This window comes from Pinus tabuliformis, chromosome 1_2, assembly GCF_031772625.1.
Source record: "Pinus tabuliformis cultivar Carrire ecotype Pingquan chromosome 1_2, CPIR1, whole genome shotgun sequence".
Taxonomy (NCBI): domain Eukaryota; kingdom Viridiplantae; phylum Streptophyta; class Pinopsida; order Pinales; family Pinaceae; genus Pinus; species Pinus tabuliformis.
This window is the reverse complement of record NC_142298.1, coordinates 998,992,002-999,015,155: the sequence shown is the minus strand read 5'-3', so window position 1 is coordinate 999,015,155 and position 23,154 is coordinate 998,992,002. Positions and strand designations below refer to the sequence as shown.

Below are 23,154 nucleotides of genomic sequence, written 5' to 3'. Positions count from 1 at the left end.
AAATTTTTGTAGCAAGATTTGATTATTTTGTTACTCAAAGGTTGCGTTAACGATAAATACACATTATATTTTTAATGAAAACATACAAATTATAGGAACACTCAAAATTCACATAGTTAGACACAATTTCTATAAATGAAAAATATATATTTAGAAAAGTAATTCATTTTTTTGTACATTTTATATGTTTACTCTAACTTCGAGTTCATTGTGTAAGTACCTATAGTCATTCTAATTCCAAGTTAATATATTGTTGTTTTCCAAGTTTGCATTGCCACTAATGTTCTTCCACCCACCCTTATGCTGAGGAATTTGTTTTATTAACAAGGCATAAGGATAATATAATGAAAAATCTCTCCAACATTATTTGACATATTAATAAATCAGTTTGGATAATGGATTAGGATGAATGGCGGAGGAAAAATATACATACCTAGTCTTTCCATGTTGTCATTGACTTAGGAAAATGATGTTGTGTTACTAACATATCACAAAGATACCCTTCACAGACATCTGAATGCCCTAATCAAATTTTGCATTTCCCCTCAAATGAAATTTAGTATAAAAAGATAAAGGTAATGGTAATAGACACTTATAATAAAAATATAACCATCACGATTAATAATGAGAAATTGGAGATAGTTCCTTCATTAAATACCAAGACCACGATCTTGATTGCAATTATAATTAGAAATCTTATTTGGAGGAGTAAGTGCTAAGAGCCATGATTGTCCTCCATTCTATGCATAATAAATGAAAACAAAATAAAAAAATCTAGAGAGTTGAAATTGAGAAAATCAATCCTTAAAAGATTAGTGAGAAAATTTATTTTATATAGTTTTTGGCTACAAGCCTCTATAAAGATTATTGGTAATAAATTTTAAAATAATGAGAAAAAAATTTTGTAGAGAAATTAGACCTATATAACCCATTACTAGGGTAAACAAAAATGATATTTTTAAAATAATAAGCATTATGTCAATTTATGATATATATATATATATATATATATATATATATATATGGATTTTTGATGCATTTCAAGATAAAAGTTTTTATAGCTATAAAATTAAATATATTAAAAAATGATGTTAAAAAAAATATTTTAATAATAAACCATTAACCATTTAAGAATTTGGCAAAAAAAAGATATTATAGAAATTGTGGAAAAACACATTGTGAAAATATAAGTATTTTATCTTGAAATCAATGTAATGATTATACATACTTACACACAATAACACTATTTTTAACCGAAATAAATAAAAATTTCATCCTTTATTCAATTCCTTTATTCAATTTATGTTCTCATATCACTTGAAAACACAAAAAATGAGAAAATATAAAAGAAAGGAATGCTTATACTTTGGAAGTGATTAGAAATTAAAAACAATATACATGTGATGTTACCATGTTGTCTATATAGAAGATTAACACAAAAATACTAAATTAAAAGATAAAAGTATGAATAGTTGAATATTAACACATAACTACTAAATTAAAAGCTAAAAGTATGAATGTTTGAATATTTAAATGCTTTAAATAATTTATTAAGAAAATAAAATTAAGAATATATATTTTTACAATTTTTGCACTGTTAAGTTTTATATCACATTTTAAATTATATTTTTAATTTTTTAGATTAAATTTTTAATATATTTTATTATTTAAATTTATTAAAAAAGATTTATATTATTCATATAAATTCTCCTCTTCAACATATTAAAATCAATATTGCTGAAAGTGGAAATAGCACATTTATAATCTTTTAAGATATCGAGGAATTTTAAATAAGTTAATTACGATTTAAATTGGTCTTATTTATATATAATATAATAAAAAAAATAAAAAAAATTTAATCCTCTTTTACTATAATAATTGTTAAAATTACTTAATCTAAATACCATAAACCTATTATGACATAGCTATTTAAACTAATTTATAATATTTATATTATATTTTATTATTTATTTTAAATATAAGATTATGATATCTAATAATTAAATTAAATTTATTAATGTATATGGAAAACAATATATTACTATTTGAAAACGTACAAATTTTAAACCATCCATATTTTAATAGATATAGGAAAATTTATGCATCATCCAATAATATCGCTAACTTGAAAAAGCACGCCTCAAACATCATTTCACCAAAGTCCTCGAATTAAAAACAGACTGTTTATAAGCAATCACAATCTCTAAGGAAGACTAAATTACGTTAAAAACTGTGGTCGCCCTACATTGCGAGGCCCTAACATTATTTAACTCAGGTCTTCAACTTGCCATGTCCATCAAACTTTAACGTCAGAAATATGTGAGTTTCGTCTATGGTGCCGAAATGAGACAGATATCCAGGAATTCATCCACGGTGGTGTACTTATAATCTCCATAGAGTTGAGAGGCCTCGAGATCTTCGTATCCCAACTCGAAACTGGTCTGCTCACCTTTAACAAAAATGTTGTGCAGAACCGAGATCCGAACATTATCCGGATGAGGCAGAGCTGCAATAAACATATTCATTATAACATGGTTTTTGAGTCTTTAATCTAAATTCTTGACAAAAAATTTAGGCGTTTGTTCTCTTACTCTGAGAAAGCCGGACCATCTCAGTTTCTGGCAAAAAAAACTCTGTGAAGGGTTCTTCCAGTTTTCCTCTCCCACAGTGAGACTAGCTCACTCTGGCTGATTACGTTGCCTGGTGGCTTGTAAATCACAAGCTTATTCATGGTTCTGGAATCATTTTCCACTCTGATCGTGAAAGCTGCAATGCCATCTTCCAAATTGAGAACAGCTGATTTATCTGGTACTTCATGCTATGGGCTGAAATAATGGCAGGACCGTACTGTGACACGTGTGTTCAAGGTATAGTTTTGGATTGAAAAGAGTAAAGAAGGATTCAAGCCACTGAAATGTCCGTTAAACATTAACTACAATATTAATCGTTATAAACTATAAAATTGGGAACAGAAATATTTGATTACGATATATCCATCTTAGCTTTAAGGTTAAAGTTATGGAGTCTAATTTTAATTTCTGATTTAGTCTAAAATATAGATGAAATAGTTTTTTTATTGAAATTTGACAATACAATTTTAAGTAAGATTGTGTTTTTTTGGTTACTTAAAATACATTTTTGAATGTATAAATGGATTCAACACCTTGAAAAGCTCTTGAGCACTGGAATCTATCAGATTTAAACCACTTAAGTTCAATTTTTTAAAAATATCTCTTAGATTCTCATTAAAACTAACCAGAAAAATAGTTTGAAAAAAAAGTTATTTCATCTATAAGTTAGACCAAGCCAAATTTCGAGAGTAATATGCTTAAAAACTATCATCTAAAAATTATGTTCAATTATAACAAGCAAGGAAAATAAAAAAGTAATAATGTCCTTGTTAGGTTGATAAGTTTCTTATATTTTAAAACAAGTTTTTAGAATTTCTATGTTTGCAAAAATAATAAAAAAGTTACACACAATTTGAATTTAATAAGCTGAGAATATTTTTAGTAATATTTCGGAAAAGAAGTTGAGTATATGGCTTGAAAGTGAAGGTAAATGGGCTAAAGGCCAAGTGGGTTTTAGAATGCATCACTCAACAACAGACCACCTCGTTACACTTAGGATCATTGTGGAGGAATGTTGTAATGATAAATCCAATCTCTTCTGTGAAAGTCTTTTGATAAGGTTCCTAGAAACAACTTGGAATAGATTAGCAGAGCTAAAGGTTGCTTTCGAGTTGAGAGCTCCCGCTATAAGGTTATACGAGAATGTAATTGCCAAGCTAAAGAGCAATGAGGGATGGTCGAAAGATATTAAGTTTAATATCAGAGTTAAAAAAGGTTGCCCCCTCTCCCCTACCCTATTTGGAATTTACATCGACAAGCTTGAAGGTTATTTAGAGGAAGCTGGATGTGCTGGCATGATCTTAGCTAGGATAGTCATCATCCTTCTCTATGCTGACGATATTGTTCTTCTCACAAGGTGCCCATCTAATCTTGATAAGCAACTTAGGCTTCTTAAGGATTTATGCTCTACCATGGGTATCACTGTTAACACTCACAAAACAAAAGTTATGATTATCGAATCCAAGAAGGACACTTACGCTAATTTTATGTATGACAACAATAACTTGGAGGAAGTTTATTCTTACAAGTACCTACGAATTGATATTCATCACAAGCTCAACTGGAACTATAGAATTGAGAAAAGGATTAATGGGGGGTGGAAAGCTTATTTTGGTCTTGAAAATAATTGTAAAATGGCAGACCTCGTAATGTGGGATAAAAAGAAGTTCCTCTTTGAAACTTTAGTCACTCCTATTATCCTATAGGGATGTGAGGTTTGGGGTTGCAGCATCTCTAGATAATCCTGGAGAAAGTTTGAGCAAATCCAGAAGCGTTTTATAATGTATAACTTGAAAATTAAAAGAAATACACAGTATCCTATTCTCCTTATAGAAGTAGGTCTTTCCCCTATCGAGAGCCTAGCTATGACTAGGCTTTGGTTGTACAAGCACAAACTCAATAACATAGGAGATCATAGACTTCCTAAGATAGCTTTAAATTCCATCCAAAACCACCTAAGGCTCAAACGAAGGTGGTATAAAGACACGAGGGCCTCGTTAAACCATTGAGAGATCAACAAGAATGATGCTTTGCAAAACATTAATAACATTGAAAATATTGTTACCTCTAAGTTCAAAGAAAAATTGTGGTCTGAGCAAGATTTAGCTGCTAAAAGAAAATTAAGTTATTATAAGAAGGTCATCAACACCACTCTAGAAGATCAAAAATGTCTCTCTCTTTTAACTAGCTCAAAGAAGAAAATTAATATAGTGAAGATTAGAATGAACTCTCATGAGCTCCATAGTGAAATGGGTCGTTGGGTAGTTCCTAAAACACCATGGATGGAAGGATCTGCCATCTATGTGAGAATAGGATCATCCAAGATGAAAACCACTTCCTCTTAGATTGCCCCGCATACAACCACATTAGATTTTAGTTTCATAATCTTTGTCGCAATACTGACCTTCCTAGGCTTTTACGATGTCAAAATTATAGTGAACTCAAGAGGCTTCTCTCCAAGCTTTTTGAACATAGGAATAAAATTTTAAATCAAACTAAATAATTTGCTTCTTTAGGTCCAATAGACCAAAGTTTGGTCTAAGTGGACATTAACCATCATCATCATCATCATCATCAAATAATTTGCTTCTTTAGGTCCGCTAGACCAAAGTTTGGTCTAAGTGAACGTTAACCACCATCATCATCATCATAAATAGAAATTCACTAACATTTTTATAATTTAAGATCTCTAATCCTTTACTTTATAAACTCTAAAATTACAAATAACAAATAGATATTTTCATTACTATTTATTCTTATATACCATTTAATTTATTTGGCTATGCTTATATACTCTTATTAATTATTTAATTTAATTATCCAAAACATTTAATATATTAATTTCCAATTTCTATTTTATGAACTCTAAAAATACAAAGAATAAATAAATATTTTAGTTACTATTTGTGCTTATCAATCCTTTAATTTATATAACACAACCATTTAATTTATTTAACTAGATTAATATAACTCTATCCCCCATTTAATTTAATTTACATGACTCAACCATTTAATTTATTAGACTATGCTAATACACCCTCATCAATCATTTAATTAAAATAGGACAACCATTTAATTTATTTAGGTATAGCAATATACCGAAGCCAATTTTTCTTAGTTCTTCATGTACCTTGGATAGCTCATTATGCATCCTCTCTATCTATTGCTTTAACGAATGCTAATTGCTGTTAAATGATCATTGCGTGGACATACCTTTGGTAAGACCATCCCCATAGATTACAACATCCACTGGCTCTGGTTTTTGACGGGGATGAAGGAAATAATCAACAAAATAAGCCATGAAAGAATTTGCAGAAATGAACGAGTATGGAATTCCCGCCTCTTCAATTGCCCTGCGAATTTTCTTTCTTTTTAGTGTCACAGACTCTCTGAAACGGAGGGAGAGCGGCCTCTACACCGTCAACCTCGTTGCCAAACTCTGAGGGTATAAATCTCTGTTTCCATAAAGGAAAGAACCACCCACACCATACGAATTAATATAGCTGTAAATATTTGCAGAGCGCAAGATTATTCAAGGAATATGAAGTGGTGTATATACCTTAATGTTTCCAACTTCTTGAATGGCCCTTATGATATTCAACTGATCCAAATGCTGAGGAATGGCAACTGCGGATATTACTATGTCCACTTGCTTCATTGCACCCACAAGGCTGTTGTGATCGTCTAAAGATCCCTGTTAAAAAAATCTATTAGCCTTATGGTACATTGCATAATAAACACTATGTTAATGCAAATGGGAAAATAATCAAAAAAATATTGCATGAACTTATGGAAGAAAGAAAAAGAGTGAATCACTTACTGTAAGGATATGAATGCCATTATCTTTTAATTCATGAAGAAAATTTTCCTTGGAGAAATCGAGAGATGCCGCTGTTCCGGGGCGGACAAGTACAAACGTTGGATAGCCTTGTGACACACTGGCTTTGGCTAAGTATTTTTCCTAGATATCCGGTGCCTCCAACTATCAAAATTCTATTCATCATGAAAATTTTATTAACGACCTCAACAGATCTCTCTCTCTGATCTCGCAGCTTTGTCTATGAACCGATCGACACCAGGGAAGGAGAGATGGGGTATGGATAACAGGTTGCATATGGGAATACAAGTAACGATTGATATCTTATAGGCGGATGAAGAAGGCCACCTACCCACGGCGGCCTGGTACGCCGAAGAATGGATATTTTTCCTGAAATTTTCCATTTCTTATGGACAAAGAACAATATTTTTCTCAATTTGACTGGAATTTGGGGGACCATGTGCCCTATTTATTCGCAGAGGAGAAGGCCCAATTTTTTCCTCATTTTCTTTATTAGGAAATAAGCGTGCTTGTGCCAGCTATTCCTTCCGATTTTTTCGTGATGTTACGTACGGCGTTGTCGTTGCTGAAGTGGCTGATGTTTGAATGGCTGACGTTGCAATAATATTGACTTTAGTTTGACAATTGTAAATTTTGATAGTGGAATTAGATTCAGCACCATCAATTAGGACACCTAAAATTTTAAAGTTTAACAATTATAATTTGGATTTACAAAAATCCTTATTGAATTTTCTCTAAATATAACTACAATTTCCATAACTTTCCTGACAACTCTTCCACCTCATTAGAATACTACGCGATTGAGAATAATGGTTTCAACATCATGATAGCGTATGTGATTAGTAATTTTAAAGTCAAAATAACTTTGAATCTAAATAAACATATTTTGGTGTACAAAATAGTATGGTTCGTTTTTGGTTTTTTTGCTTACCCGTTTATGTTTTTTGTTTGTTTGTTTACTATTTTGATGGTTTATGTTTGTTATTTTTTTTCATATTTGGTTGTATAAGTTTGATAAGAATATAATTTTTTATATTTAAAATATATTTTTGAATATATATTTATTATTTAAAATATATTTAAAGCTTAAAAAAATTGTGGAACATTTTTTTAATAGAGTAATATATTTTAAAAATTATGGATATTATATCAAAGAAGAGATATTTTATTACACCATAAAGGGCATTGTAAGGTTTTGTGTTTTTTTCACAAAAATTGATTAGTATTGATTTCCTAACGATATGTCTACAACTGTATATCTTGCAAAATTGTCAATAGAAAGACACGATTTGACAAAACTTGCTCATTCACAATGGTAGGTCTCTACTGACATTGCATCCTCCAATTTTGCATTTACATTTCCTTACGTAGAATGAGGTCTCATTCTTTGCCTAGTCAACTGTATATTCTCCACATGACCACAAAGTGCATTGATTTCGTCATTTTCATTTTGACACTCTAGCTAATGTTGAACTGCAAGTATTATGTTAGATTTCTCATCTAGAGGAGAGCTGATGGATGAGCGACACAAGTGCATGGTAGTTAATGTTGTTGTCTACTGGGGAATGCAGATAGAGAGGGCACTTTGGGGGACCTTCTCCTTCGTCAGGTTGCTAATGTCGATCCATTAATACATTGCTACAGGGGCTTCTCCATTTTTTATTCTACTCTCCATGCAAATCCCTAGAGCCCCTCGAGGAATGATGTCAACGGCACAAAAGGAAAACACCAACAAAAAAACTTGTAGAGCATATTGGAGACTTCTGCCAACTCTCCACTTTTTGTCACTTCCTCTCTTTTTCTATGACTCCCTCAATCATTGCTTCACAAAAAACCTTTCAACTTTGTCTCTCTTTCTCCTTCTCTCCCTCCCTCCCCAACCTCACTTCCTCTCCCTCTCCCCCTCTCCTTTTATCTTATCCCCTCCTCTATCTCTGATCTAGTGGATCAAAATAGTGTTTAAAATTCAAAGTGTGTGACAATTATTGAATCCTGAACGAATGGATAGATCTCAGCGATTTGAACCCAATGCAATTCATTTCACTCGAAACTAATATGCTCTAAATATCATTTTCTTATAGAATTGGACAATAACTATTTTTTTAATTAGCATTGCAGGTACACCCACTCAATAGTTCGTATGCTAACTGGGCATATGACTAGGCATTTGAGAGTGTTTTTATGGGCCAACAATTGGATGACACTTGTTTCATTATTATTGGTTTGTGTAAGGTGTGATTTCATTGGTGTAGTGTTGGACCAATGAGGGAGAGCCACATGGGCCAATCGGTGGTTGCCACATGGCCTCCACTTACGTGGAAAGTTTTTGCTTAAGGGATGAATAGAGGCCACGGGGATCGAACCTGCAATCTCAACCAACAACTCCAATGGCCTAACCAACTACGCTGCAGTGGTTCTTGTAAAAAAATGTGTCAAGTTTAAATTTAATGTTAAATGGAAACACCATTGGGGGAGGGGTCAAGGTAATCCCTAGCCCCTAGCCACCACAGCACCATGTGAACATAGGCAAGGGGCCAAGGGGCTAGGCCTTAACCCAAGCCACAATGCACGTCGGAGCCAACAACAATGACCAGTGGCGAAGGAAATGTGGGGGCAGCCCACGGGGGCTAGCTCTAGCTCATATGACCCATGATAAGACCATTGACAGAAACTAGGCAAAAATTAAGCAGCCCATCCCCAAGGGGCCAACCACAGGTCATAAGGAGCCATGCGACCGAGAGCACGGAGGCTTGGAGAGGGGCCATCCCAAGGTCATACAGGTGACCATGCAACCAGGAGTGTGCCAAACGAAGGGCCTAAAGTCGTTGGACATGGGCCCTATAATATCGACCCTAAACCAGGTCACATGGGTGCCATGTGGCCATGATTTTTAGAATTGGGGGCTTAATGGGGAGACTAGAATTGCGCATCGGTTGTAGGTTCAAGGTACTCAAGTCAGGTTTAGGCCAAATTAGAGGATGATTAGTTGGAGAATTTGGGAAAACTTGAAACAGTCATAAAATACTCGGGTTTTGGCAAAATGAGGTGCAGAAAGAACCAAAATGGGGGTTTTGATAGTGTGAGATGCATTGGAGACATCATTTCTAGTCTTTGAGCTTTGTAAAGTATGTAAACAAACTTTTGAACATTTTTAAAGAAAGAGGCCCTGCATTGGGTGTTGGACCAAGGGATGTATTCCAGAAGAGGGGTGAACTCCTTTATCATTCTTTGTGTTATGTTTTTTAGATATGCTTATTTTTCTCTATTTGGCTTTAAAATTTCATTAAAATTTACTTGTTTATGTGTTTCATAAATTGATTCTCTGCCCAAAATACATATAAATTTAACTTGCAAATTGTTAAAAATCTTAAATTTTACCCATACAAATCAATCTCTATCTCTCCCCCCATCACACATTCTCTCTCTCTCTCCCTCCCTCTCTCTCTCTCTCTCTCATTTATTTATTCCTCACTCCCTCATTAAGTCCTAACTTCACAATTAGCCTCGTGCAACTCTCGCTCTCTCTCTCTCTCTCGTCACATGGAGTTAATGATTTTTGATATCACTTATGGGATTGTGGAAATCACAAAATTAATGGGAGTGGATGTGTCACACTAAACGAGAATGACATGTACAAAGATAAATTGGATAGAAAGAAATAGCAAAAAGGAAACTTAAAATACAAGTGCTTGATGAAATCACATAAAAAAAAATCTAATGGTGATGGAAATCTAATAGTCCCCTTGAACAATACTCTCATTCATTTTGTTATGTATTATTAATTGATTATGGTGAACTAGAATGATATGAGGAAGCAATTTCGGTAAAAACCATAAGGAAATGGGAGCAAGGCATAAAAGAAGAAATGAAATTTTTCTTATAAATAACCAAACTTGGGACTTGGTCCCATTGCTTCCAGGTAAAATAGCATTTCAAAATAAATGGGCATAAATGTTAAAGGAAGAAGATAATGGAAAAAAGAGGTACAAGGTTAGAGATGTTGTAAAAGGGTTTGCACAGAATAAATATATAGATTTTGATGAAATTTTTTCTCCCACTTTTAGAATGAATTCAAATAGAATTATTTTAAGTTTAGTGGTAGTAGAATATTTGCATCATAAATAGTTAGATGTAAAGAAATAATTTCTCTATGTGGACATGGAGGAAGAGATTTATATGAAATAGCCACAAGGGTGTGAGGAAAAAGGGAAGAAAAACATAGTGTGAAGAATAAAAAAGATTTTGTATGGTTCATAGAAAATTCGAAGATAGTGGTATTTGATGTTTGACAAGTTTGCGATAGAGAAAGGTTATAGCATATGTTAATATGATCACTTTATTTATTTTAAGACACTAGATAATGGTAGCTATATTATCTTGTTATTTTATGCAGTTGACATGCTTTTTGTGATGTCTAACAACCATGATAGAAATGAGTTCAAAAGAAACTTATCTATTTCACTTTCTATGAAGCATTCAGGTTCTACAAAACAAATCCTTGGTATGAGAATAACAAGAGATGGGGAAAATCATACATTAACATTGTCTCAAAGTGGTACATAGATTAGGTGTTAGAAACATTTAAAATGAAATATTTAAAACCAGTTAATACACCTTTGGCACGCCATTTCAAATTACTTAAGGAAATGTGCTTGAATACCTAAGAGGAAATATACTACATGTCCAAGGTTCATTATTTATCAATAATTTGTGGTTTAGGGTTTAGGGAGTTGTGAGCAGGTGTATGAACAATCTAGGTGAAGAGAATGAGAAGGTAGTGAACTTGATTATCAAGTGTTCAAGAGGTATGATTGTTACGGAATTATGCTTTGGAGTTTCAAACTCTAAATTCTATTTTGATATGTTGATTGAGAAATGGAAAGTGATATATATACTAGGAGGATAACCATAGGGTATGTCATTACTATAGGTGGAAAAATAGTAAGTTGGCTTTTTAAACTGTAAAAAGTTGTTTCACTTTCAACATTAGAAGTAGAGTATGTTGTTGCTACAAAGGCAAGTAAATAAATTATTTGGTTACAGAGGTTCATGGAGGAATTGAGAAAGAAGCAAGAGAATAACAGGTTGTATATTGATGAAAAAGATGCGAAGGAGGAGCGCGGGAGATGGAAATTCGAGCAGATTTCTGAGACATGCAGTCTGTGACCCAGAATGGCGGCCTACAGAGGAGGGAGCTCCACTCCCTCCTACAAAAGCACTGTTGTCGGCAGAGATAAGACCCATCTGAGTAATGGTAAAGGCATAGGGGAAGAAGAAAACAGAAATAAGGAGAAGGAGACAGATGGGGCAGAGTCAAAGGATAAGGGCAACACTAAGGACAAGGAGGAAGAAGACAAAAACCAGGGAGGCAAGAAAGAGGACGTCAATCAAAAGGGACTGTGTAGGCCCAAAGCGAACATCACTCCAAGAGTAGTTTTAAATAATCTGGCCCTGCAAGAACACAGGGAACATATGGAAATGTATGCCATCATATGCAAATTCATGGGAGTCTGGCCCACTGAGAAAGCTTTGCAAACCTAGATTAAATATCATTGGAAACCTAAGGGTAGCATTGAGCTTCACCTTGGGTCCAAGGGTTTCTTCATAGTGGTGTTTACAAGCATTGAAGACAAGGATAGAATATTCGAAGGTGGACCCCAATTTTTTGCAGCAGCAGGCCTCTATATGCGGCCTTGGGTGATGAACTTTGTTCCAGAAAGGGAGACCTTCACCTCAGTTCCAGTTTGGGTAAGGCTTTTTTCACTTCCCCTGGATTATTGGCAAAATGAATCACTTGTGGCTATAGGAAACAAATTAGGACGTTTTAACAAAGCCTTGGAAGCCACCAAAAGGGGTAAATACACTTCCTATGCAAGGATTTATGTGGAAATTGACCTTTAAGGAGCTCTTTTGAACGAAGTCATCTTGGAAGTCTTTGATGAGGAATGGGTGCAAACGGTGGATTATGAGCATATTCCATTCAGATGTTGTAAATGCCATGAACGTGGACACTTGATCAGAGACTACCCTCTCAACAAAGAAGAAGACAACAACAAACTAAAAGCAAAGAAGGACACTAAAAACTTTTAGAAAGTTTCAAGCAGAGGAAAAGGAAACAAAGAGAACCAAAGCAACATCAGAAAGAAGGACAAAAGGCCAGTCAAAATAAATTTCAAGCGCTGGTTGAGATGGAAGACATGCCTTGCGAAAACCAGTCTATGGAGAAATACCATAAAGAGAAGGAGAAAGAAGAAAACAACACTTCAGCAGAAAATATCAATGAAGAGGAAGAAACCATAATGAGTGAAGAAGAGCCAGAAAGGGACCAGGAAATGACCCAGAGCGAAACCAATCTAGAAGATGATGAACTACAGGAAATACTAGATAAAGAAAACCTAGATCTGGAAGGTTTTCTACAACAAGGAACTAGGGCGGGAACAGATTCATTACCTCCAGATGAATGCAATAGAATACAACAGCTATTTCTGTGGAAAACCTAGGAAACAAGGGCAACTAGAGGAAGAAACAACGATGGGCAAGAATGCAGAGCGGTGAAAACAATGAAAGCTAATCCAGGTTTAGCAACCAGAAGTACAGGTAAGAAACGAGGAAGAAAGAAGCAAAAGGAGCTTTTAATGGAGTGTGGGAAGCTGATGATAGATTCAGGTAAGATGAAAGACCTGTCTAGTTACTCCTTCACAAATCTTTAATTATGAAGTTTACATCTTGGAATATAAGAGGTTTGGGTAGTAAAAGAAAGCAAATAATGCTAAGTTTTAGAATGAAACAAGATACGCCGGATATAATCTTCATTCAGGAAACAAAGAGCTCCATTCAGAAAATAAAAGCAATCCACAGTAAATGGCTTCAAAGTTTTGAGTTTTTAGAAGTTAAAGCAGATAACACAGCGGGGGGCATTCTCACTCTATGGAACCCTCACAAAGTTAAAGTTTTGGATGCAGAGGCATCCAGAAACTACTTGTCAGTAGTCATCCAACCAGAAGGGGTGGCTGAAACCTTCCTAGTCACTAATGTTTATGGTCCCCAAAAAGTAGAGGATAAACTCAGATTGCTAGATTCCCTCACTGATCTCAGGATCAGACAAAATGGCATCCCCTGGATCCTGGGAGGAGATTTTAATATGATAAAATCTCTCTCGGAAAAGAAAGGAGGAACCAGAGTGCTAAACAAAGATTCATCAGCATTTCAGGCATTCACGGAGAACTTGAAATTGGTAGACTCAGACTCAGAGAATGGCCTTTTTACTTGGAACAACAAGAGAGGAGGGGAAGCCCAGGTGGCCTCCAAGTTAGATAGGTTCTTAGTATCAGAAGACCTAATGCTTATAAATAATGAAATTACAACAAGAATTCTTCCCTTTGGTGGCTCGGATCACTGGCCGATACAATTGGAGATTAAGGGTTTGGATTCTCCAAGGAACAGACCCTTCAGATTCGAAAACATTTGGCTCGCCCACCCAGACTTCTTGAGTAATATCAAAGATTGGTGGAGTGAGGACTTACAGATCCAAGGATCTAAAATGTTCCTCCTTCACAAAAGACTAAAGCATATTAAGAGCAAACTCAAAGACTGGAATAGGAAGGAATTTGGAAACATTTTTGTGAATAAGAAAGCTGTGGAAAGTAAAATTCAGATAATCAACCAAAAGCTGATCCAAGAAGGCTTTAACTATGACATAAATGAACAGTCTGAAAAATTGCACCATGAGTGGGAAAACCTATGTAAACAAGAAGAAATATTCTGGAGACAAAAATCCAGAGTGCAATGGCCCAAAGAAGGAGAGTGCAACATGAGCTTTTTTCATAGATCCGCCAAGGCCAACAGGGCTTTCAACAGAATCTCAGCGATAAGGGATAAAAAGGGAGACATGTAGAACACTCATAAGGAAATTGAAAAAGTGTTGGTTCAGCATTTTCAAGACATTGCACGAGAAAACATTCCAGACAGGGAAGATTCCATAAAGGAAATTACAAGATATATCCCTAAGCTGGTGTCTAGAGAGGACAATTTCAATCTAAACAAACCAGTTTTGAAAGAGGAGGTTAGCGAAGTACTCAAAGATATGCAGAATGGCAAAGCACCAGGCCCAGATGGTTTTAATGTGGATTTTTTCAAAGCTTGTTGGGATATTGTCAAACGAGATATTTTAAATGTGGTGGAGGATTCCAGGGTTAACAAAACTATCCTGAAAGCCCTCAATACCTCCTTCATCGCCCTGATTCCCAAACAGGACTCGACTCAAACAGCAGATAAGTATAGACCCATAGCTTTATGCAATGTCGTTTACAAGATTATATCCAAAGTAGTGGCCAACAGACTCAAACCCCTCCTCCCTAATCTAGTGTCTGAGGAGCAATCTGGTTATGTGGAGGGTCGACAAATTTTGGATAACATTATACAAGCTCATGAAGTGGTTCACTCTCTCAAAAGCAAAAGGTAGGTGGGGATGATCATGCAACTAGATATTGCTAAAGCATATGATAAGGTCAATTGGGGGTATATCAAGAAGATACTTATAGCCTTTGGGTTTGATCACAATTGGATAAGATGGGTAATGGCTCTGGTAACTACTTCCAGCTTTTCTATCTTGGTTAACGACTCTCCCTCAGATATCTTCTTTCCCTCAAGAGGCCTGAGACAGGGAGACCCGCTCTCTCCCTTTCTCTTCATCCTCATGATGGAAGGATTGGGCAGGGCTATCAAGCAGGCTAAAAACAGGGGCAAAATAAAGGGTCTTCAAGTTTCGGAGAATGGACAGACTCTTACTCACCAACAATTTGTAGATGATACCATGTTGCAAGGAATTCCCACAGTCAAAGAAGTGACTACCTACAAGCGAATCCTCAATGCTTTTGCAAAGGCTTCAGGTATGGAAGTTAATCTCACAAAGTCAAAAATATTCTTCTTTAATACTAACATTGCTATTCAGAGGAACATCTCAAGAATCCTCGACTTCCGAAGGGACTCCCTCCCCTCAAAATATTTGGGTGTAACTCTCACAGACAAACCAATGCTTAAAAACATTTGGGAACCTGTGCTAATTAAGTTGCAGGATAAAGTTAAAAAATTGACCTTCAGAGCCTTGAACTTGGCGGGCATATTGGTTCTAACAAAGGCAGTTCTTCAATCAATCCCAGTTTTCATGTTATCTGCCCTTCCAGCCCCCAAAGGAGTCTTGGAAAAAATCAGAAATATACAAAGAGATTTTCTGTGGGGTAGGGAGGAAACAAGGAAGAAATGGGCCCTGGTTTCTTGGGAAAAAATATGCAAACCCAAAAGCCATGGGGGTCTAGGCTTAGATGATCAAGATATTCTAACAAAGTACTAGGAGCCAAGCTTTGGTGGCAATGGGTGCAAGCGCCAAAAGCCCTTTGGGCAGGGGTTTGGAAAGAAAAATATGCCAGCTCTTGGCACACTAATAATCTCATCAAAATGTTGGGGAATATAAGGGGCTCTCCCATCTGGAATAGGGCTTGGGAGAATAGAAATATTGTGCAACAACACAGTTTCTGGGAAATCAGAGATGGGGAGCAAGCACTCTTTTGGGAGGACAAATGGCAACAAGAACCGGTGCTGTTAAAGGAGGACTTCATAAGCCTCAAACAAGAAACAGATTCCCAAGGACTGATCAAAGTTAAAGATTTTTGGAACATCCCTCAGGGCCAGGACAAGTGGAGAAACTGGAGTAACATTGATTGCAGAAATAACAGACTCCTTGCAACAAAAGCAGAAGCACTGAGATGTATTTTAAAACAGAGGATGATCATGGTCACAGAGGGGCAGGATCAATTGAGATGGGGCAACAAAAACAAAGGAACCTTCAATCTCAAAGGGACAAAGTATATTCTCTTGGGACTGGAGTCCTGTATGCCAGACAAATCTTGGAAACAACTCTGGTCTCACCAAGGTTGGATGAAAATCAAGCTCTTTATGTGGCTGGTGTACGATAAGAAAATTTTGACTTGGGACCATATTAGAAAAAGGGGCATCCTGGGGCCTTCTAAATGTCAGCTTTGTGAAGAGCATGAGGAAACCATGGAGCACATCCTCAACGATTGCTCTTACACAACTTGGTTGTGGAATTCCTTTTCTAACATTTTCCAACAATCAGACAAGGAGAGAGAGAGTATCATAAATACCCTAGTTAATTGGAGGAGGAGATTTTTGGAGAATGAGGTGCTTAATCAAGCATGGGCTTTAACACCAGGATTCATTATTTGGAATGTCTGGAAAGAAATAAATAAGAGAATATTTAAGGAAGAAAAAACCAACCCTCAGAAGCTCTATGACCTGATTCTAAAGCAGATAAGGGAAAGAGTCAGCACCACAGTGAGCAATATCCCAGAGAGTCCGCCCTCAGCTGAGAACACTCAGACTACTGGCACAGCACAACATCATTCCACAAGGGCTGGGAAAAAAGAAAATAACAATGAATACAAAGAAATATTGCTGGCAGCCTCCTCCAAAAAACTACGTAAAATTCAATATTGACGGAGACTCCAAAGGTAACCCAGGATCAGTTGGGTCTAGAGGAGTTTTAAGGAATGAAGAGGGAAGAATCATATCAATCTTCCACAGCGATTTAGGTAAAGCCACCAATAACATGGTAGAAGTAATGGCGATGGAGCAGGGCATTGAGATTCTGATTAAAAATCATAGCTCAAATGTTATTATAGAGGCAGACTCAGAAATCACCATCAACTCTGTAAAAAGAATCAGTTGTGGATCCAAACCGGAGAAAGTCTCAAATCATTGGAGACTTATCCAGGTCTATCAAAGGATTCAAGCCCACCTTCAAGGTCTGGGATCTGTTAGTTTCAATCATGTGCACAGAAATGTTAATAAGCTAGCGAACATTCTAGCCAACCAAGGGGTGAACAGTGAAGATTGCAGGATGGTGAAGAAGTGGCAGGATCTGTCCCAAAATCGTTTAAAGGTTCTTTGCTATAACCAAGTGGCAGAGGACAGTCAGGTGGTCCGTAGTAGTGGGAGGGTTTCTGACAGAGGTGAAGTGTCCCCAGCCAATGTTTCCTCGGCCTCGTGATTTTCTCTTTGGGTGCCTTCGGTTCATGGATGGGTTTGAGACAATCCTTTGTGTCTCCTCTGAATCACCTCGGTTATGGGTCCTGAGTAAGATTGGAAGTGGCGGGAGAATTGTTCTTTCAGTAGCTGTTTCAGTTCTCCCAGCCGGATTAGTGTGAAGAGCATGGCGGGTTTAGTTCTTTTGGAGCAAACAGGTAATAGAATGGCCCTGGTGAATAATGGCAGAGGGTTTATATCTTCTTCTATAATCATCAATGTTTGGCATAAGTTTTCCCCATTCCAAGAAAATGCTGCTACAAATAATCATCAGCAATGGAGTTGGGGGCTTCCGCTTCCTAATTCCCAAGGTCGGCTGAACTTTCAGCAGGAGAAGCGATATTCAGGAGATCTCACCACTTTCCATCAGAAAGTGGTTTCGGATCATGGGCAACAAAACCGTTCAAAGAGAGACACGTGGTGGTGGGACGGTTTCGAAAACCACCTTCATCGCGCCTTAAAGTTTGGCGCCTTTTTGTTGCGCGATATCAATCACAACTGTCCGTTTTTTCTATGCCATCCGATGGTTTGGATGCTTCGAGCAGATATGTGGCGTGAAGGTGGTTTTCGCGGCCACAATAGGCAGGAAGTGGTTTTCCCCATTTGGCAGCGATCACAATCATTGAGCTCCACGTGGCAGTGGGGTCAGAGGGAAAACCGCCCTCATCGCAAGTTATCTTCCGCGCATGTTGGCCGGTCCGAAATCATTATACTCCGTCAACTGGCTCTTGAGGTTTCTATGGTCCAGATCTCCCGTGCAGGTTTGTGGGCCCAGGTGTTCAGGCATGCGGCGCTCAAGTACTTTTTTGGACCATTCTGTCGAACCCGAAAAGTTGACTCGCAGGTCGTGAGCGTGGGCATTGATACCCCTTTTCAACTCCTAGTCTAAACTCTTTGATTTTTCTTCTTTTGAATTGTTAAGTTTGTTGGTAGTGCGCGAGGAAAAGTTAAGCTTTTATTCTTTTCCTTTGTCTTCGACCTTGTGGGATGTGTTGTAACTCTATGTACTATATTTTTTGATTAAATGAATGGGAAGGTCCGACTCTTGCATTAGCAAAAAAAAAAACAGGTTGTATATTGATATAAAGAGTGTCATTCATCATCATGGAAAGAATGCAACCTTCCATTCTAAGACTGAGAATGTATAACGAAGTATCATTTCATATAACTAATTTTGGAAGATGAACGATTGAATTTGGAAAATATACATACAAACTAGAATTTTATAGATATGTTGATGAAGGTAGTAACCAAGGAGAAAATAAATATATACTTTTTTTCACTTGGTATTTGAGCATCATAACGAAGATGAGAAACTAGCTAGGTCCAAAGGTGAAGAATAGTTCAATGAATCTGGTAGTAATGGAGCTGTTATAATCAATCTGTAGGTGGGATATTTTTGGTTGCATAGCTTGATTGTCTCCCTATTTCACAAGTCTTATTTTTTTAACTACATTTTTAACCCCAATTCTTAATGGGTAGTGAATAGGGTATTCCCCCCCTCTATTTTCCTTAGGGGTTACATGGAGGGAGGTGACAATTCTTTTTAGTCCCCCTAGGGAGGGGTAGATAGGCGGAACATAACCAAAGAGAAATTTTATACTAAATATTCCTTGTAAAATTTTGTAATTTCATAACCCATCTAAAACATTCATCACTAGGTCACAAATATGATTATATATGTTATGTCAAGGTTTGTTTTGATTAGAAGGAAACCCTATCTATATGAGGGAATTATATCGTGACTATTTATTATTGAGGTAACATTGTAATTTAGAGAGAGGAGGCCCTGAGAGAGAGAAGAGTATGTTGTAGCAAATGCGCCACAAGTTGTATCCCTTCATTTTGTTGAATGGAACAAAAGGAAAGATTGGTTATTTCTCTATGGACAGTCCAAATTTGATGAACCTTATATATTGGTGTCTTCTTTATATTTCTTCATTTTATATTTTATTGTTGCACTCATTTTGACTTTATTACTCTTTTATTTTACTCTTAATATATCCCTGAACTATCTCCCTCTTTTTCACCCAACCCCCTCTCTCCCCCCCTCTCTCTCTCACGGACACACAAAAAATAAAAATAAAAAACCTTTGTCTCTTTCTTACTCCTTATGTCTCCCACAACTATCTATCTCCCTCTCCCTTTCCCACACTCTTTTGCTATATCTCTAACCTTTAATCCCTTAATCACGCTTTCTCTCTCTCAACCCTTTCTTTTCCCCTCACTAAGAAACTCATTCTTCCCCACAAGCTTCTCTCTCTCTCTCTCTCTCTCTCCCTCCCCATTCTCCCTAACCTCACGCCAACCATTTCCAATCTGTTAAATTAATTCATTGAAATAACACACATGCACTTTTAGTGCCAAGAAGACACTCACATTTTTAGGGATAGGAATGTAAATGAAATTTTTTGAATCTAAAGTCTCTAGGAGGAAGCTTATGTGCACTATGAGTTGGTTTCTTTGGATATAGGTTCAAGATAAAAAAAATTTGTGGTATAGACCACAAATTATGAAAACATCATTTTTTCAGTTATAGATATATATATACACACTATTTTCAACATATTTTTCTCTTTACATATCTCAAAATCTTGAAATATTGAAATACATGCCTCAATTAATTTATATATATATATATATATATATATATATATATATATATATATATATATATATATATATATATATATATATATATATAGATAGATATATATATAGATAGATAGATAGATAGATAGCTATCACACTAAAGGATATTAAGACTGACAATTTGAGAAAAGAAATTGTGTGATAATGTTAAGAACATTTTAGGTTGCACTAATTAAAGACCTTGTAATTTGAAGGATATAATGACTTTCATATATATATATATATATATATATATATATATATATATATATATATATAATCATAAATTTTGAAAAAAAACGTTGCACACGACACTTTTGTTTTTTAGAACTATGCAAATTTTTGTAGCAAGATTCGGTTATTTTGTTACTCAAAGGTTGCATTAATGATAAATACACATCATATTTTGCATGAAAACATACAAATTATAGGAGAACTCAAAATTCACATAGTTAGACACAATTTTTATAAATGAAAAATACATTTTTAAAAAAGTAATTCATATGTTTGTACATTTCATATGTTTACTCTAACTTCGAGTTCATTGTGTAAGTACCTCTAGTCATTCTGATTCCAAGTTAATATAGTGTTTTTTTTCAAGTTTGTATTTCCTCTAATGTTCTTCCACCCACCCTTATGCTGAGGAATTTGTGTTATTAACAAGGCATAAGGATAATATAATGACACATCGTCCACGATCTTGGTTGCAATTTTAATTAGAACTCTTATTTGGAGGAGTAAGTGCTAAGAGGCATGATTGTCCTCCATTCTATGCATAATAAATGAAAACAAAATAAAAAATCTATAGAGTTGAAATTGAGAAAATCAATCTTTAAAACATTAGTGAAAAAGTTTATTTTATATAGTTTTTGGCTACGAGCCTCTATAAAGATTATTGGTAATAAATTTAAAAATACTAAGAAAAATTTCTTAGTAGAGAAACTAGTCCTATATAACCCATTACACTTTATAGTAGGGTAAACTAAAATGTTATTTCTTAAATAATAAGCATTATGTCGATATATATATATATATATATATATATATATATATATAGAGAGAGAGAGAGAGAGAGAGAGAGAGAGAGAGAGATGCCTCTAAAGATAAGGGTTGTTATAGTGATGAAATGAAATATATTTAAAAATAATGTTAAGAAGAATATTTTCATAATAAACCATTAACCATTTAAAAATTTGGTAAAAAAAAATGATAATAAAGAAATTGTGGAAAAACACATTGTGAAAATAAAAGTATGTTATCTTGAAATCAATGTAATGATTATATATACTTACACACAATTTAACAAAAAAAAATCATCCTTTATTCAATTTATGTTCTCATTTCACTCAAAAACACAAAAAGAGAAAATATGCAAGAAAGGAATGCTTATACTTTGGAAGTGATTAGAAATTAAAAGCAATATGCATGTGATGTTACCATATTGTCCATATAAAAAATTAACACACAAATACTAAATTAAAAAGTAAAAATATGAATAGTCGAATATTAACACATAAGTACTAAATTAAAAGCTTAAAAGTATGAATATTTGAATGCTTTAAATAATTTATTGAGAAAACAAAATTACAAATATACATTTTTACAATTTTTGTACGCTTAAGTTTTATATCTTATTTTAAATTATATTTTTAATATATTTATTATTATTATTAAAAACATTTAAATTATATTTTTTATATATTTTATTATTAAAAATGATTAAAAAGTATTTCGGTTATTCACATAAATTCACTCTTTCAATATATTAAAATCAATATTGCTAAAAGTGACAATACCACATTTATAATCTTTTAGGATATGAGGAATTTTAAACAAGTTAATGAGAATTTAAATTGGTCTTGTTTGTATATTAAGCACAAAATAATATATATATTTTAAATGTCAGGAGATATAACTATGATATTAATATAATATATTTTTTTATTATTTTATATTTTATATTTTAAATATATGACAAGGTATAAGTATTCATTTCAAAATAATATAACTGAATAATCTTATATTTATTTTTCCATTTTCTATATTAAAACATAAAAAAATTTATTAATAAGAAAAAATTAAAAAAAAATAATTTTTTTTTACTATATTTACTATAATGATGGTTAAAATTACTCAATCTAAATATCATAAAACTATATTTTGACATATATATTTAAACTAATTTCCAATATTCATATTCTATTTTATTATATGTTTTAAATATAAAATTATTATATCTAATAATTTCATTAATAAATTTTATAATGTATACTAAAAACAATATATTACTATTTGAAAACGTACAAATTTTAAACCATCCATAATTTATTAATGTATATTGAAAACAATATATTATGATTTGAAAACGTACAGATTATTAAACAATCCATATTTCAATAGATATAGGAAAAATTATGCATCATAAAATAATATCGCTAACTTGAAAAAGCACACCTCAAACATCGTTTCACCAAAGTCCTCGAATTAAAAACAGATTGTTTATAAGCAATCATAATCTCTAAAGAAGACTAAATTATGTAAAAAAGCACACCTCAAACATCATTTCACGAAAGTCCTCGAATTAAAAATATTGTTTATAAGCAATCACAATCTCTAAAGAAGATTAAATTATGTAAAAAACTGTGGTCGCCCTACATTGCGAGGCCCTAACATTATTTAACTCAGGGCTCCAACTTCCCATGTCCATCAAACTTTATCAGTGTATAGTCAAAGTTAGGATAAAGTTAGTTAATCTTCATTCGAAAGAAATTGTCGTAAAGTCTTCTCTTCCTTCGAATTAGAAATGTCGTAAAAGTCTTCGTTCTTGTTAAAGATTGATTGATTGTACGTGCATATTTCCTTTTTGGTCATCATAACATTCAGGGATTCGAAAAGAAAAACTTGCATCGTTCATATTGTAGTTTGTGAATACTTGAAAGGAATAGCTAGGGAAAT

General features: G+C 34.4%; 1 pseudogene; it reads right to left on the bottom strand.

Annotated features, from left to right (window-relative positions):
• Window positions 1-2,330: 2,330 nt before the first annotated feature.
• Window positions 2,331-6,631, bottom strand: LOC149209436 (isoeugenol synthase 1-like; annotated as a pseudogene).
• Between the last annotated feature and the right edge of the window lie 16,523 nt (window positions 6,632-23,154).